Raw genomic sequence first — 15,218 nt, forward strand, 5'->3', positions numbered from 1 at the left:
ACAGGTACAAGAGGCCTTCAGAGTGGGGAGGATTTTTGTGCCCTTGATAGGATGGCCTGTGCACTGGGATCAAGGACTTGATTAGATTCAAAGAGGTGTACCCTGTCACAAGCAGATACAGCACCCTTCTTTTGTCCCTCCTGTCAGGCCAGCCTCCCTCACTGCTGGCCTCTTGTTGACATAATGTCAGATCTTGTTGGAGTGTTAAGACCTGCTTGATAGGTCTATTGGGGTTTTCATATGACATTGGGGGCTCACTTTATAGGATGGAAACAGAATGCCAAAACAATTAGGCCCTCATTATGACCCTGGTGGTCTACTAACCGCCAGGGTCACAGCGGCGGTATCACCGCCAATAGGCTGGCGGTGAAGACTGCCCCATTATAAGCAGAGGCCAACCCGCCATATCACCGCTTAGACCGCCAGGGCGGTCAGACCCGCTGGGCCAGAGATGAGCATCTCTGCCCCGGCGTTCCACAGAAGACCGCCGGCGGAATTAGGAGCCTGCCTTTCCACCTGGGTTTCCGCAGCGGTAGCACCGCCACGAAAGCCCTGGCGGAAAGGCTACCAGTGACAGGGAATGTCCTCCCTGTCACTGTCAGACGACTCCTCCACCCCCCACAGCAAGCACAATACCCCCCCCCACCCCTCCACCAGGTACAGTAGCCCCCTCATCGCATAGATGCACATGCACACAGACACCCACACGCACCCCGCACACACTCATTCACCAACACTGTCATACATGCATTCACTCACATGCATCCATACACGCATTCACTTCAGCACTCATACTCGCATTCACTCCAACATACATACTTGCATTCACTCCAACATACATACTCGCACTCTCTCCAACATACATACACGCATTCAAACACGCATACACACTTAAATTTATACATGCACTCACTACTACATACATACACGCACTCACTACTACATTCGTACACGCATTCAACTACACATACACACATTCATGCACACACGCAGACAGCACCCACTCACACATGCACACATAATACCTGGAGGTCGTCCGTCAGGGAACGAGAAGGGGCGCTGGGGCGCTTCCACCTCAGGCAGCGCCCCACCATCAGGACACCATGATGGCGGAGTCCTTCTGGCAGGGCGGTACTGGTGGTGGAACTGCCCCTGCGTCTCTGCCCACCAGCACGACTACTTCTGGATTTCCTCCCTAAATGTGGCAAATATCCAGCAGTACTCGTAATATGGTGGGAGGAGGACCGCCAGCACTAGCAGTCTTCTGGCACCCGTGGCTTTGGCGGTCTTGCAGAAAGACCGTCAAAGTCATAATGAGGGCCATAGTGTGTATCCACTGTCTGGCTATTGTGATTTTTTTTGTTTTGCATTTTGACTTCATTACTGTTTTAGTACTTCTTAAATGCTTTACATAGTCCCTCTAAGTAAGCCTGTCTGCTCTGTGTATAGTTCCCAGGGGGATGAGCTCAGGGTAATTTAGTGACTTTAATGTTCACCCTGACAAAGTTTGTTATTAATACTTCTTGGGGTGCTTAGACCATCAACTAATAACGAATTGCATACAACTATAATTACCAAGATTAAAGAAAGTACAGATTTGGAATTAATCATGAACTTCTTGACCTTGGTACTGAATGACATAGGCACTGGATCATAAGAAGACTGACTGTCCATCTGTTTGTAGCTGCAAGACTAACAATACCTACTGTTAGAAATGGGGTCTTTGGTTGGCAGTCAGGTTACCCCCTGTTCAAGCAAGGACCCTCAGTTTAGTCAGGGTAAGACATACACAATCCAAATTATCCTGTGCCCACCCTCTGGTAGCTTGGCACTGAGCAGTGAGGCTTAACTTAGAAGGCAATGTGTAAAGTATTTGTGCGATAAATCATGCAATAACACAGTAGAACCCCACAAAAATACACCACACAGTGTTTAGAAAAATACATAATATTTATCTGGTAAGATGCAGGTCAAAACGATTAAGATGCAATAAGTATATGTTGAAATATCACTATAGAAATGATATAAAGTGTCTTTAGTCTCTTAAAAGCAACAAATGTCTTTTGCAAGCACAAAGTACCTGGTTTGCGTTCAAAATCTCCGCAAGGAACCACAGAGGACAAGATGCGTGGAAAACAGGGAGGTGTGCGTCGATTTTTTCGAGCCGCACACAGCAATGCATCATTTATTTTTCACGCAGGGAAGGCTTTGCGTCGATTTCCGGTGCTCGGACTTGGATCCTCTTTGGGTTGCGGGTTGCAGGGTTTTCCGACGCCCCGGGGACAATGCGTTGAAATCCGGCACTGACTGGACGAAGTCACAGGGGTTGTGTCGATCCGATGGGCGCTGCGTTGAATTTTCTACCACACGGCAGGTTGTGCGTCGATTCCTCTCAGGAAGTTGGGCTTCATCGTTCCGGCTCGGGTGTGCGTCGATCCTGTGGGCCGTGCATTGAATTTCCGGCGCTGCATTGATCTTTTCCTTGCGAAGTCGGGCTGCGTCGTTCCGGTTCGGCATGCAGTGATTTTCGCTGCACCAGGACTTTTTCTTGCAGGAATAAAGTATTTTTGGTCCTGAGACTTCAAGCCCTTGGAGAGCACTTCTTCAGCATAGCCAGAGAGCAGCAAGGCAGCAGGGCAACAGCAAGGCAGCAGTCCTTCTCAGAAAGCAGTTAGGTGAGTCCTTTGGGCAGCCAGGCAGTTCTTCATGGCAGGTTGCAGGTTCTTCTCCAGGAAGTGTCTGAGTGAGGTAGAAGAGTCTACCTTAGAAGTGCCTAAATTGGTAGGGTCAGAGACCCTGCTTAAATACCCAAATGTGCCTTTGAAGTGGGGGAGACTTCAAAGAGTGGCTTAGAAGTGCACAAGATCCCCTTTCAGTTCTCTCCTGTCTACCAGGGCCCCAGTAGGGGGTGTGGCAGTCCTTTGTGTGGGGGCAGGCTACTGTCCTTTGACATGTAAGTGTCAGGCCCTCCACCCTTCCAGCCCAGGAAGACCCATTCAATATGCAGATGTATGCAAGTGTGACTGAGCACCCTGTGTTTGGGGTTTGTCTGAGTGAATGCACAAGGGAGCTGTCAACTAAACCTAGCCAGACGTGGATTATAAGACACATAAGGATTTAAGTGCAGATAAATGCTCACTTTCTAAAGGTGGCACTTCTAAAATAGCAATATTAAATCCAACTTCACCAGTCAGCAGGATTTTGCATTACCATTCTGGCCACATTAAATATGACCTTGTTATTCCTTTCAGATCAGAAGCTACCACTCAAACAGTATATGAGGGTAGCCCTAATGTTATCCTATGAAAGGAGCAGGCCTCACAGAAGTGTAAAACGAATTTAGGAGTTTTACACTTCCAAAACATATAGAACACACATGTTCATGTCCTGCCTTTTACCTACATAGCACCCTGCCCTATGGGCTACCGAGGGCCTACCTTAGGGGTAACTTATATGTAGAAAAAGGGGAGTTTAAGGCTTGGCAAGTATTTATAAATGCCAAGTCGAAGTGGCAGTGAAACTGCACACACAGGCATTGCAGAGGCAGTCCTGAGATATGATTAAGGGGCTACTAAAGTGGGTGGCAGAACCAGTGCTGCAGACCATTAGTAGCATTTAATTTACAGGCCCTGGGCATATGTAGTGCACTTGACTAGGGATTTACAAGTAAATTAACAAAGCCACTTGGGTTGAGCCGATGTCACCGTGTTTTAAGGAGAGAGTATATACACTTTAGCACTGAGCAGTGGTAAAGTGTGCAGAGTCCTAAAGCTAGAAAAAATGAGGTCAGAAAAAGAGAAGGAGGAAAAGTTTTGGGGTGAATTTGCAGAAAGGTCATTTCCAACACCTACCCCTAATAAAAAAAGTTGGTGGTCCAAGACATAGTCAATGTGTGTTGTGGAAAAACTATCAGCAATAGGTCGGGACAGAGTCTTGAAATATGAGGAAATGAGGGCACCAGTTTAAAACAACAAGGTAGAATTGGTTTGGATCTTGGAAGAGTACCCGGGTTTTGCATGAATCTGATCTCTGTGACCCACGGCCTCAGGAACTTCTGCTATGACTTGAGGATATGATTTTGAATAAATTGGGGGATACAAAGCTACTTGTGTTTGACATGTAGGTTTCAGAATGTTGTAGAATGTTGCCCAGGGAGTTGATGTACCTGAGGGATAGATTGACATGTTGGATGAATAACTCCCAGAAAGAGTCAAATTCTTTATCTTCTGTATATTCTTATAAATTCTCTTTACTATTTTTTCTGAAATGTATCTTTACGACCTTCTTTAATTTTGGTTTAGTTTTCATTCAAAGTGGTTACTTGATACACACCAAAATTCCTGAACAATTCTGAAAATTTACACCGGAGATGTCCCATAAGCATTATAAGACTTTTAACTATATCTGTTCATATACTTTCTTCACAGACAATAAAGAATTGATTTCTTATTAAGCAATGTTGGACTTGTCCATTAGTCTGTATGAAAGTCAAATAAGTACCACTATAAAAATTGTAGTAGATCAAGCATGAGGATTGAAAGGGTGCCAGGGTGGTGGGACCTCTGCTATAGACCAGTTTGGCACTACAGACCAGTTTGGCTCTACAATAGTCAACTAGGGACAAGAGAAAATTCTGTGCACTTCCAAGACCCTTCCTCATGTGTGGCTCGTGGGGTGTCCACTTCTTGTTCACTACAACACTCTGCCTATTTTCCTGGCTCTGCAACACACCAACTCTCTCCTGTAGTCCCAGTCATAAAGGGCTGCACTCATCCACTCCTGGACACGTGCATTTGGCCCTATAGTAAGTGCAGTATTCAGCCAATGATGCCAGTCTAATATGGCAGCCTACCTTGGATCCCTTTTTCTCTAGAACCAGCCTGCCTCACTAGAACACTTCTTCTCTAGACCCCTGCCAATACCTGCCATAAACAGACCAATGTGGTGACTTTGCTCAGCAGTACTAGTGGTAAAGGATATGCTGCAGGACCCACCATGTTGTGGAAGTAAATTCAACAAAACAGGATATAACACTGCATTTTACATCTCTGATCAATAACATATTTTGCTAAGTTAATTATCAGGTGTAATTAACTTTAAATACACGTTTCCAACAAAGAACTGCTGATTTGCTACCTTATTTTGTACAGATCTGTACTTATGTGCATCAGTGATCAAAATATCAGCATTTCTTAAATTGAACTCTCTTGCAAGGACACAGGAGGAGGTGAAAAGTTATTCTAAAGGTTTCGTAATGCACACTTATAAAATAACATCTGCTTCTTGATGTAAAACATTTACAAATATTGTAAAAAGAGACCCTTTTTAGAGGTGGGAATGTGGCATGCTATCTATTAATACTGAATTGTGGTGGTAAGAAATATGTGTTTTCAGAAACATTACAACAGACCAAGGTGCATAGACGTACTTTGTGCGATGCACTCCAGATTTAAACAACAAGTATAGGTCAACAAATCAATGTGTTTCAGAGCATCACATTTTGTGACATCATAGCAAGCCCATCACACTAATGGTGTACAATACATATTGTGTGTAATTTATTTTGCTATTTTATGATCGTTCTCTAGATTTTTAATTATGATCTTTTAATTTTCTATTTTCCCTCTACTCTCTAGCAGGATCCAAGAACCAGCTCTAAAGTAGATAGCCTCCTTCCTGACCAGAAGAACGCAATGGGTCAAACTCCCTCCTTTCAGCTCAGAACCCAAGAACATCATCTGCAGAATCCCACAAGGCTCTTCACTCAGCCCCACTCTTCAATGTGTGCACGACTCCTCCAGCAAGCATCATTCAGACCCACAGACTCAACATCATCTCTTATGCCAACGACACTCAACTCATCCTATTCCTTTCAGAAGACACAAAACCACTACAAATGCCTTCAAAATGTGCAAGATCAAATTGGCCAACTGAATGAGAGATGACTGCATCAGACTCAAAGTTATCAAGACTAAAGTTCTGATATTCAGCATCCAGAGCTCACTTAGGGACTCTCGCCTGGTGGCCCACAGAACTAGGCCCCACCCCCACACCCTCTGACTATGCCAGAAACTTGAGCATTCTCTTTGACACCAACCTCACCATGAGACATCAGATCAATGCCATCACCCCTACATGCTTTCACATTCTCTGCGTGCTCAGAAGAATCATGAAATGGCTATTTCTTGACACTGGAAAGACTGTCGCCCAGGCCCTCATCACAAGCAGACTGGAATATGGCGATGCCCTCTACTATACACACATGCTGTACAAGCTGAAAACCATCCAAAATATCACCACCAGACTAGTACTCAACCTTTCTCACTGCACGCACATCACACCACACCATACATCCAACATCTTCAGTGGCTCCCCATTCAGAAACGCTGCAGTTCAAGTTACTCACACATGCCAACAAGGCACTACACACCCTGGGCCCCACATACCTCAACTACTGACTGCACTTCCACCAACCGTTCATCCTCACTCATGCTCGCCCACACCCACCATATCCATAGAAACAAGATAGGAGGGAGGCAAAGATCCGCAATTAGGAAATCACAAGTATTCTACGTTTAGCTGGCCCCAAGAGCACAACATTTAGCAGTGGTGCTGAAACAATTTTCAGAGAGGGTGCTGCTATTGACGTTACATCAATGAAGTCATAAGGACTGTGAAAAATCCAATCATCACACAAAGAACAACTGTAGTAAATGAGCGACGCCCATTCAGCAGGAGAGTGGTATGTGTGTGGTATGTAGCCGGTGGTGCATTTTGGAGCACAAGCTCTCAAATTTAGTCTTAATCTCACCGCTGAACATGAATGTAGGAAACTGGTTTACTGGTTTGGGAGGGAAGCCCTACTCAAGCAGCAAATACATTTTTTATCACAGTGAAACACAGGGACAGGCAAACCCAAAATTAACCTGTGCTAAACTTCCTGGTAGCTTGGCAACAAATAAGTCAAGCTTAACTGAGAGGCAGTGTGTAAAGTATTTATACATAACTCAAACAGCAATAAAGTGAAAAGAGAAAACAAGAAAAATCCCACACCTATTTAGAAAGATAAAGTAAAATGTAACAAATTATTTGACACTAAAATGACAAAAATCCAATAAGTAGAATTGAAGATATGCAATTTCAATGTTTTAGGATACATATAGTACCTAGAAGCAAAAAGCACCAACTCTGGTTATCTGGTCACAGCAGACCAGGGCAAAGCCACAAGTTCAGGCTGATAGAGGGACCAAGTTAGGCTCACTAAACAAGTATCTTAAATCCTGGTTGCAGAGCATTGCAAGGTCCCACTTTGAGGAAGCATGCTCAGAGGCATTCCAAGGTGGTGTACAGGTGCGATGGGAGGTCCTGCATCGAGATGCATCATGCATCAAAAGTTCAGAGGTGTGGATCAGTGATGTAAGGTCCTGCGTCAAGATTCACTTCAGGGAGAGTCAAAGTGCAGGGTGCAAGGTGGTTGGAGCCCTTTCTGTCCATGAGGCTTTGAGCAGAAGGCCAGTCAACTAGCCCTTGGAGTAATTTTGATGGCCCTAGGTTTAAGATACAGGTCTAGTGCCTCTCACTAAGGCAGCAGGACAGCAGAGTAGCAGTCCTTCTTGCAGCAGAGCAACACAGCAGTCCTTCTTCTGAGTCTTTCCTAGGTCCAGAAGTGTATTGAAGAGTTGGGTTTGAGGGTCCAATATTTATACCTTGTGCCAGCTGTGAAGCAGAAACCTTTCTAGAGGTTGAATTTACTGTCTCCCGGCCCTGGAACCAGCATGTCTGGGGGAAACAATAGACTGGTGTGAACACCTTTGTGAGTGTGCTGATGCAGAGTGCAAAAACCTTTGTGAGTGTGCTGAGGCAGAGTCTTTGTGATATACTGAGGACAGCTCCTCCTCCTCATTCTGGTGGAAATAGCCCATCCTGCCAATACCTACTACCCCTTGTCTCACTATCTGGGAGTAATACACAAAGACCAGCTTTCAGTTACACCTAATCACATTCTAAAGGTGGCATTTCCAGACTTGTGATTTAAAATCTAACTTTACCAAAAAAAGAGGATTCTAAATTACAATTCTTTTGAGACCAAATTCGACCTTTCTACCTGCTCCCAGTTGAAAGTTATCACTTATTAAATGTAATAAGGTAATACAATGTTATCCTATGGGAGAGGTAGGCCTTACAGAAGTGAAAAACAAATTTAAGTGTTTTTCTCTACCAGGACATGTAAAAGGTAAAAGTACATGTACTACTTGTTATGTACAATGTACCCTGCTGTATGCCTTTTGGCAGTGCAGGTTCCTGTTGTAGTCAATGCAAAACTTATTTTGTGCTTTCTTCGCAAGTAGTTACAGATCTGTGGTTTTGGTGTCAGGGGAGCCCCTTAAATTCTAGATTTAGGCACATAAGAGGTGTGGTTGCAAGTAACTAATGGGCTACTAGCTCCTGTGGCTAATTCACATCTGAGGCGACCCCAGCTGTTGGGTTGTGGTACCTTTTCTACCCAGAACCCTCTATTTTGTTACTTATTAAGATGTCAGAAGTCATCCTCAGCTATACAGACTAGACTGCCCACCCTAATGGTGTGGTTAGTCCTCTGGGGGCGTATGCTTCCTGACTAAATAATTTTCCCACCTGGCTGGGTACAAATGCGCCTAGGGTAGGGGGACGGTTTTTGTCTTCCACTGGGGGAAAGCCTGCTTGGATGTCAGAGGTGATGTGCCCTTTGAAGCTCACCACTTTGATGTGCCACTTCACTAGCCTTCCTGGCAGGGAGGGAGGGAGGGAGGGAGAGAGTTGTGACCTCCATCCCATCCAGGCCATTGTCCTGACTCCTGGAAGTGTTCAGACCTCTGCCCAAGAGGTCAGAGTCCTGTCTTGGTGATTGCAGCTGTGAACTGGCAGCCAGAGCACAGAAAAATGGGGGTAACTCTGTGGACCACTTCTAAGTTGTTTTCTTGGTCCATGTCACATCGCCCTCAACATGAGATTCAATTCAGGGTTGAGGAGGCATATTGTTTGATACCAAACATGACACATTTTAGCAGTACCATAATGGAGCTGGCAACCTCGGGTTTGCCATTGTGCCAGCCCATGTTATTCTATGGACCGTCATTCACTTATGGTAGACTTTCATGAAAAAGGCCACTACAGGGACCTATAGGCTTGCACCTATATGTCCACACCTTTAATATAATGCATCGTTTGGGGTGACTGGCATATATTAAAGATATTGCTTGGGCTGTGCTACACATGGTATGGGCACATTTGTGGTTGAGCACACTACTCCTGCAGTCTGCAACGGCAGGCCTGCCAGCGGTACTTTACTTGGGTCACTTAGGGTGGCACAAACAGTGCTTTAGGCTCTGGTGACCCCTTTAACACCCATGCCCAGAGTACCACTGGAACCATATACTAGGGACTTATAAAGGGGTTAAAGTACTTGTCATTGAGGGTACCAATTCGAAGATGCCAATTTAGGGGGAAAGCACTGGCACTGGGGCCAAGTTAGCAGGCTCCGGTGCACTTTCAGAGTCATAACCAACAGCATCCATTGCAAAAAGTGTGAGAGTGACAACCCAAAAAGGGAACTTTCCTACACTTGCCCTATGAGCTTTTAAAGCCTACATGAGGGGTGACTTCTAAATCTTAGAATGCTTAGGCCTGGCAAAAGGTTTATTTTGCCAGGTTGAAATGTTTATTGAAAACTGCAATATCGCCTGCGGTGGCAGGCCTGAGACACGTTTTTAAGGGCTACTTTAGTGGGTGGCACAATGAGTGCTGCAGCCCACTAGTAGAATTTAATTTATAGGCCCTGGTTACACGTAGTACCATATGCCATGGGCTTATAACCAAAGTGAATGTACCAATCCAGTGTGGGCCAATTGTACCATGTTTCTAAGGGGTGCACATACACTTTACCACTGATTAGCAGGCGAAAAGTGCACAGAGTCTTAAAAGCCAACAAAAAGGTGTTCAGAAATGGAAGGCAATAATCTGGGTGACCTTGCAGAAATGCCCAATCCAATAGCGTAATCCACTTTTTCTCTTACTAGTCACTGCAGTTTAGGAAAGCTAGCAGTTCAATGTTAGTCCAATGCAGAAAAATAAAGACTAGGCATCCTTCGTATTCGGTAACCTGGACATTCAAAAGTGCCTTCAGAGTTGTTTTAAGGCATGGACATAATGGACTCTGACCCAGGCCCCAGCTTTTCTGGGCTCCCCCCCGATGGAACCAGCGATGTTCTGCGGAGAGTCTTGCCCTGATGATCTTGAATAATTCTTGTACAGCATGTTTTAAACATCTTTTTCCTTCATTTTCTTTTAATGTGAGTTATGTGTGAGAATCTTACAGGCAATTTACAGAAAAATGTATGAAACATACATATAAAAAGTTCACATATAAGAAATGGGAGGGTGTCACAGAGTTTATTCGCAATAATATTAGTGAGCTGTTGCTGTGTTGCAATTGAAAACATGCGTCACTATCCCAGAATATTAGATGTAATCACATTAGGAATTTCAGCAATTCTACCAGTGCACAGTGATATGGTCAAAGAGAGCATGAAAGATCTGAAACTGGATCATAAATTCAAAGATGTTCCAAATGGGACTCAAAATATGTTTGTCCCAGAGCCAGTGGAGGATTAAACCCTGTGGAGGCCCCTTGCAGTTGAAATTTCGTGCCCCCTTGCAAATTATCTCCTAATACGTTTTTAATTTTGCCAACCAACAATTTTAATAAACCAATTATATTACACAAAAATAAACATCACAAGTAGGTAGTTTTCACCACATTTGTTTACAAACTGACAGCTGACAGAAGATGAGCTTTTAAGAGACAAAGGCGGTCATTCTGACCGCGGCGGTCGGCGGTCGCCGCCCGCCAAACGGTTCCCGCCGAAAAACCGCACCGCGGTCAAAAGACCGCGGCGGTCATTCCGGCTTTCCCGCTGGGCCGGCGGGCGACCGCCAGAAGACCGCCAGACGGCCCGGCGGGACAGCCCCTTCAACAATGAAGCCGGCTCGGAATGGAGCCGGCGGAGTTGAAGGGGTGCGACGGGTACAGTGGCACCCGTCGCGATTTTCACTGTCTGCTAAGCAGACAGTGAAAATCTTTGTGGGGCCCTGTTAGGGGGCCCCTGCACTGCCCATGCCAGTGGCATGGGCAGTGCAGGGGCCCCCAGGGGCCCCACGGCACCCGTTCCCGCCATCCTGGTTCCGGCGGTGGACACCGCCAGAAACAGGCTGGCGGTAAGGGGGTTGGAATCCCCATGGCGGTGCTGCAAGCAGCGCCGCCATGGCGGGTTCCCTGGGCCAGCGGGAAACTGGCGGGAAACCGCCGGCTCCCCTTTTCCGACCGCGGCTTTACCGCCGCGGTCAGAATCGCCAAGGAAGCACCGCCAGCCTGTTGGCGGTGCTTCCGCCGCACTCCGCCATGGCGGTCATGGACCGCCAAGGTCAGAATGACCCCCAAACTGTTATGTGAATCTGATGTCTATGGTTTATGTACTTTAAGTTGTTAATGTGTACATTGCATTAATACAGTATTTTCTCTATAGAGTCTTTGATGTAAAGGTTTCATTTTCATTAGTTGATTAATTTTTTCTATTTTTTGGAAACAATTTAAGAAAGCTTGATTGTAATTTTCTTTCAAGATCAAATCAATATTATTTTGATCCATTTTCACGGGGTCCCTGAAAGGAGTGGGGCCCATAGGACGGTGCATACTTTGTCCATTTGGTAATCCAGCACTGCCCAGGGTCCCTTAAGATGTCCCTGGTGCCACTCTGTGGCCTCTGAAAAAAAAACTTGGCCTCTCCACATATTGTTACAGAAACTAAGCACTAGAAAAGGCTATTCCAGCAGAAGATTTGATGGAAGCGCCTTCAAAGTTTCTCTCCCTTGAGTTGCTGTTCAATTCCTCCCCACAACGCTCTTCCAGTAAATAACTAGAAATGAAGCCGCGCTTCTTGCACGCTCTGGTGATTGCCTCGTTCTGCTGCCACCAAGATGGAGGAGGATTCAGTTTTCACAGACAGTAATTGACAGGCCTGTCAATCACTCTGCCAGTCTTGCAACTTCATTAGGGATGAGGCCGCGTCTCACCCTATTGTTAGAAGCTGGATGATGATGCTTCCACCACAGAAAGAAACACAATAATAAGAATAAACATAAACCTGGCCAGGGATGAGGTGACCTTTAGCCCTAGCTGCAGGCGGCCTCGTCGCTGTGTACCATAGAGGCATGGAGTGCAACAAGCTGAGGGACATATTTAAGAGCCCCTAGCACCACCTTACCATCGCCATAGCATAATTTATTTACATTAATGCGTCGCTAAAGTGGCTTTTTCCCAGCACCATATTTGCAAAGTGGCACAATGCATGCATTCCACCACTTTGTAAACCCTTGTGCCACATTTTGCCTGTGCCAGGTGTAAGGTATGCAAGGGAGGGCGTTCAGGCACTCGGAGGCCCGCAAAAACGCAGCAGTGAAATTTAACTGATTTCACTGTGGCATTTTTGGTGTCATTTTTAGTGGCTGCTCAGAACAGGTGTTAAAATGACACCCCAATAGAAACCTATGGGCCTCCTCGTACTTTGCTGCAGTAGCGTCAACATCTTTGACGCTTGTGTAGGAAAGCACCACAATAGCATAAAATTTTTTGACACTACTGTGCTAATGACTGCCATGGTGCACCGTATTATAAATACGGTGTAACTATGGTGTCGTTAGGTGCCGCTAAGGGGGGCACAGAAAAAGTAGCGCATGCACTACTTTTTCTTAAATAGGGCTCAGTGAAGAACATAAGTAAATTAAAAAAAATGAGGAACATCACTAGCACGTTGCAAATTATACTGGGCAAGGAAAGGGCAGTACAGGAAAAAGACAACAAAACAAATGGATTTCAGACAATTTAAAGAAAGTACTGCTGGTTCCAGGGATAGTACTTCAATAAGATACATCTTGGGGGTCACCTCAGGTGCCACCAACAGAGGGGCACCGAATTACGCCTATAACCATTGGCACCATTGGTCATGGATAGGGGATGCAAAGTGCCATTTGTCCAGTGCAACAATAGTGCTTGCAGTCGCGGCGCTAGAGGCGGCCCTGCAGCGCAAGGCTGAGCCGACCCTTGCTGTTTTAGGGTCACTTGTACTCTTCACATCCTACTTCAGGGTGCCCGGCCCATTCCTCGAAGACTCAGATCCAAGTCAAGCTCCTTCTGTGACTACGCTGGACATCCGGCGCGGAGCAGCCCTCTTGCGCGGACGCTGGACTCCCTTGTCCCATACACGAAAGAATGGACAGATGTGGTAAAACGCAGCAGCTCTGCAGCCAGGGAGAGGGTGAGGAGGGCGCGGTCTGTAGACCATCGTTGAGGATGAATCAAGGATGGACTTTCAGAGCGCTGGAGCCGGGGGGTCCCCACCCATCAGGTAGCCCCTGAGGTTTCATCCTAGCATGCTGTGGCTGCATTGTGAAGACAATAAACCTTCCTTATGGGCATCTCAACACCTCACAGCCATCCTGCATCCCCGCATGGGTATTATTATTATTATCGTTATTAGCAGTATTATTATTATTATTATTATTATTATTATTACTCTTATCATTCCCAGTGTTGTTGTTGTTATTATTATTACTGTTATTATTATTAATAGCATTATCACTATCAGTATTACCGTTATCACTGCCATTGTTGTGATTATTATTACTATCATCATTGCTGTTTTTACCTTTATTATTATTTTTATTATTAATAATACTGCCGTTTTTAATATTCTTATTCTTACTTTTATCATCACCAACATCATCTTAGTTCTTTTTCTCCTTCTTCTTCTTCTCCTTCTTCATCTTATAATTATCTTAGTTATTATTATTATTTTTGTTATTATCATTACTGTTATCATTGCCTGTGATGTTGCTCTTATTATTACTATTATTATTAATAATAGCATTATCATTATCAGTATTACTGTTATCATTGTTGTGAGTATTATTACTATAATCACTGTTATTATATTTGTAATTATTATTGTTATTGTTATTATTATCATAATAATAATAATAATAATAATACTTTCGTTTTTAATATTGTTATTCTTATTCTTACTATTATTATGATCATCAACATCATTTTTGTTGTTATTATTATTATTATTATTATTATTATTATTATTATTATTATTATCTTAGTTATTATTATTGTTTGTATTCTTCACACGGATGACCAGATGAGACGATTCTTGCAGTCGACTGGTTTTCCCTCTTCCTTTTCGTTCTTCTCTTTTCAGGTCCCCTCTGCTGTTTCTTTCACTTCCCTTCGCAGTGCACACCTACTCGTGTCTAGGTGTCTGGGACACTCTTCCCCTTCCCTGCGACTGTCTCCTGCCTCCCCGGTGTCAGTTCTCTCCATCCCAGGACATGCTGCCTGTGTCTGCCAGGGACATGCTGCCTGTGTCTGCTGCCTGCCCGGTGACATGCTGCCTGTGTCTGCTGCCTGCCCGGTGTCAGTTCTCTCCATCCCAGAGACATGCTGCCTGAGTCTGCCAGAGACATGCTGCCTGTGTCTGCTGCCTGCCCGGTGACATGCTGCCTGTGTCTGCGCCTGCCCGGTGTCAGTTCTCTCCATCCCAGGACGTGCTGCCTGTGTCTGCGCCTGCCCGGTGTCAGTTCTCTCCATCCCAGAGACATGCTGCCTGTGTCTGCCAGAGACATGCTGCCTGTGTCTGCTGCCTGCCCGGTGTCAGTTCTCTCCATCCCAGGACGTGCTGCCTGTGTCTGCCAGAGACGTGCTGCCTATGTCTGCGCCTGCCCGGTGTCAGTTCTCTCCATCCCAGGACGTGTTGCCTGTGTCTGCCAGAGACGTGCTGCCTGTGTCTGCGCCTGCCTGGTGCCAGTTCTCTCCATCCCAGAGACATGCTGCCTGTGTCTGCCAGGGACGTGCTGCCTGTGTCTGCTGCCTGCCCGGTGTCAGTTCTCTCCATCCCAGAGGCATGCTGCCTGTGTCTGCCAGAGACGTGCTGCCTGTGTCTGCTGCCTGTCCGGTGTCAGTTCTCTCCATCACAGAGACATGCTGCCTGTGTCTGCGCCTGCCCGGTGCCAGTTCTCTCAATCCCAGAGACATGCTGCCTGTGTCTGCCAGAGACGTGCTGCCTGTGTCTGCTGCCTGCCCGGTGTCAGTTCTCTCCATCCCCGAGACATGCTGCCTGTGT

Source organism: Pleurodeles waltl, chromosome 8 (assembly GCF_031143425.1).
Source record: "Pleurodeles waltl isolate 20211129_DDA chromosome 8, aPleWal1.hap1.20221129, whole genome shotgun sequence".
Taxonomy (NCBI): Eukaryota; Metazoa; Chordata; class Amphibia; order Caudata; family Salamandridae; genus Pleurodeles; species Pleurodeles waltl.